This window comes from Watersipora subatra, chromosome 4 (assembly GCF_963576615.1).
Source record: "Watersipora subatra chromosome 4, tzWatSuba1.1, whole genome shotgun sequence".
Taxonomy (NCBI): domain Eukaryota; kingdom Metazoa; phylum Bryozoa; class Gymnolaemata; order Cheilostomatida; family Watersiporidae; genus Watersipora; species Watersipora subatra.
Genome location: NC_088711.1, coordinates 14,106,898 through 14,110,784, shown reverse-complemented (window position 1 = coordinate 14,110,784; position 3,887 = coordinate 14,106,898).

The following is a 3,887-nucleotide window of genomic DNA, read 5'->3' as shown; positions in this document are numbered from 1 at the left end:
TTAGTTCAAATTATATTGTAGTTGTTGAGTGTTCTCCTACGCCACCCGCTGTTGCCAGTTCTACTGTGGTCTACAACACCACCGACTATAACTCTACTGCAGTATACAAATGTGAATATGGTACGGTCAGAAATCCTGGCAGCACAAGCTTGAATCCACCAATAGAAAGCAGCCCTTGGCAGCAGGTCACATGTTTGGAAGATGGATTATGGATGCCAGCGGTAGTCGACTGTATGAGTAAGTCATCAGCTTACATAAGGAATATTTTATGCAGATCTCTTCTTAGATGTAGCTTTAGATTCTCAGAATTTTAGCTTCGGTTTCTAAAAAGATGTTTAACGCTTTAAAGCTTAACCATGTATACACAAGCAGGTCTTCCGGTGGTATTAACAACTTTCAATCAACTGAAAAAGCACTCAAGATATCACAACTTCTTTTAAACCAAATACTATTTTGAAATTTTATGCTTGTAAAACTCAATGAGAAAAACAGAAATCAAATTTAGTAAAAAGTTTTTTTTCACACTTTCAAAGAAGTGATGTTTTAAAGGTAGCTGAAGAAACATAATGGTTGAACTAAACTGAGTCTGATAGAGTGTGTATATTTGTTATGAATACACACACTCTATCAGTGTGTGTATTCATAACTCAGTGTACTGTGATTGCAGTATACTGAGTCTGATAGAGTGTGTATTTGTTATGAATACACACTCTATCAGTGTGTGTATTCATAACTCAGTGTACTGTGATTGCAGTATACTGAGTCTGATAGAGTGTGTATTTGTTATGAATACACACTCTATCAGTGTGTGTATTCATAACTCAATGTACTGTGATTGCAGTATACTGACTCTGATAGAGTGTGTATTTGTTATGAATACACACACTCTATCATTGTGTGTATTCATAACTCGGTGTACTGTGATTGCAGTATACTGAGTCTGATAGAGTGTGTATTTGTTATGAATACACACACTCTATCATTGTGTGTATTCATAACTCGGTGTACTGTGATTGCAGTATACTGAGTCTGATAGAGTGTGTATATTTGTTATGAATACACACACTCTATCAGTGTGTGTATTCATAACTCAGTGTACTGTGATTGCAGTATACTGAGTCTGATAGAGTGTGTATTTGTTATGAATACACACTCAATCATTGTGTGTATTCATAACTCAGTGTACTGTGATTGCAGTATACTGAGTCTGATAGAGTGTGTATTTGTTATGAATACACACTCTCTATCATTGTGTGTATTCATAACTCAGTGTACTGTGATTGCAGTATACCGAGTCTGATAGAGTGTGTATATTTGTTATGAATACACACACTCTATCATTGTGTGTATTCATAACTCGGTGTACTGTGATTGCAGTATACTGAGTCTGATAGAGTGTGTATTTGTTATGAATACACACACTCTATCATTGTGTGTATTCATAACTCGGTGTACTGTGATTGCAGTATACTGAGTCTGATAGAGTGTGTATATTTGTTATGAATACACACACTCTATCAGTGTGTGTATTCATAACTCAGTGTACTGTGATTGCAGTATACTGAGTCTGATAGAGTGTGTATTTGTTATGAATACACACTCTATCAGTGTGTGTATTCATAACTCAGTGTACTGTGATTGCAGTATACTGAGTCTGATAGAGTGTGTATTTGTTATGAATACACACACTCTATCATTGTGTGTATTCATAACTCAATGTACTGTGATTGCAGTATACTGAGTCTGATAGAGTGTGTATAAGTGAGGAGCTGTAGTTTCTGCGAAAAAGAAGTTTTATAGTTTTGTCTATTTTGATTTTCATTACTAAGAATTTCAATTTGTGTCATTAGAAACTAATGGCTTGTCAGCAGCCATTTTACATTTTTTGGTCGATCAGAAGTGTTTTTGACATTTCGAGAAAAGTGTGAAAAAAAACAAAGCGAAATACCGAAACCATGTTTACTCGGGCGTAGGATCAGAGGTAAAAATATTTTACTGAATTATCTCGGGTCGCAACTTCAAAGATTTGAAAGCCTTAAAAATCCTTATTTATGTTGAATATAGATGCTATTTGTTTATTTCCCAGCTGCCACATGTCCCCCGGCTCCTCTTGTGCTCAACTCTGACCAGACTGTCCATGGATATGAGTTCAATGATACCATAGACTACGACTGCGAGTCTGCTTATGCACTCAATCCCATGGCTAAAACACTAGACATTCCTGAGCTATACATTATGAACCAAACGGCTACCTGTCAAGCAAATGGCTGGTGGGACAGCCTTTTAAATTGCTCCAGTAAGTTATGTTTCTGATTTTGTTGTTCTTACAATGATGAAAAAACAATTATTGAATTTTTTTCACACATTTTTTTGTCAAGTAAGGTTGACAAGTCAACATTTTTGTCAAGTTGTGGACAAATCATAAGTGTGCTGCAGCATATGGCATACATATTCTTATATGGGTTATCTGTGACTGCTAACCTTTCTCATGTATTTTCGTTCATGAGAAGACAACTACTAAATATAGTGGAGTTTTCGAGACTTGTTAGGTACAATCAAGTCATTACATGATGAAAGGCGTTACTGTTTAGCCTTTACGCCTTTGTTTGACAAATAAGTAGAAAACATTCTAGACTATAAACATGTTTTGTATCTGAGTATTTGAGTTGCGCCAAACAAAAGTCAAGACCATTCGTGCCTAAAATCACCTCAGACTCAGCTAGAAAACCTGAATTTTTTTGTACTTTTGAAGGCTGAATTTGGCTAACTTAATTTAAGCTGCCTTGGTAGTAGTTACAGGGTCTAAACACACTTTAAGTTAGACATAAGAGAGTCTAGCAAACTAAAATCAAAGAGATTGACCAGAAATATTCTCTATGGTACTTGGAATTTTCTCTGATCAATTTGTTTTTTTTGATTGAAAAAATTGCTTATAGAAATACAACAACTGTATAGGGTATCATATGCTCTTGAGTATAATGCTAAGTCCGCCATTTCAAATCTGCGCTAATTAATAGCCACTTAGACTCACAACTGATTGGTTTGAACCTGTGTTTGTCACTCAGATACTTGTAGTGTATTGTCTAGCAGCAATAATGGCTAAGTATTCAGGCTAGAGTCACCTTGACCTGTGATAGTTTGCCCAAACAGTAATTGCTGCAGTTTTGCACTATGCCATGAACCATGTTATGTTCCCTTACAGTCCGACAATGTCCAACTTTGCCCATACAGCCATTCTCAAGTCCTCACACTCCTGTCACAGACTATGACACAAATGTCACTTTCTTATGTGCCCCTTCGTATAAGTACGCTGATGGGTTGACAGTTGCCAACATGTCTACAGTCTGCCTTGAGAATGGCGAGTGGTCTCAACCCGTCCCCGACTGTGTCCGTAAGTCTCATCGTCAATCGCAGCTGCACTATTTTGAAGGTCAGCTTGCAAAGGTCATTACTAAGTTGGCAACATTTGCTGCGACACTAGCATTAAAAATAGCTGCTAGTAGCAGCTATTAATCTTTAATCACTAGCAGGTTACCTTTTAACTTATCTGCTTGGGATGTTTACGCAAAGTGATTTGAGATTAGAGTGGTGCCTGCTTTTTATTGTAAAATTAGTAAAATGACATTTTATTTGCTTTAACTTACATTTCATAGCATTTAAGGTCAAAGCCACTGAGAGTGCCTAAAAGAAAATGTAATCTTGAAAGCTCTTATTAAAGTTGCTATTTTATCAACTCTAAATGTTAGAGTCTGAACTGACAGAATTTACTGTCAAAAAAGAAAATTAAAACACCTAATCTAGATAATCTACTTGTTGATGATTATAGCATTCAAAGATTTTATACCAATGTAGTAATGCAAACATGGTAGCCTAAAATACCCAGAAAA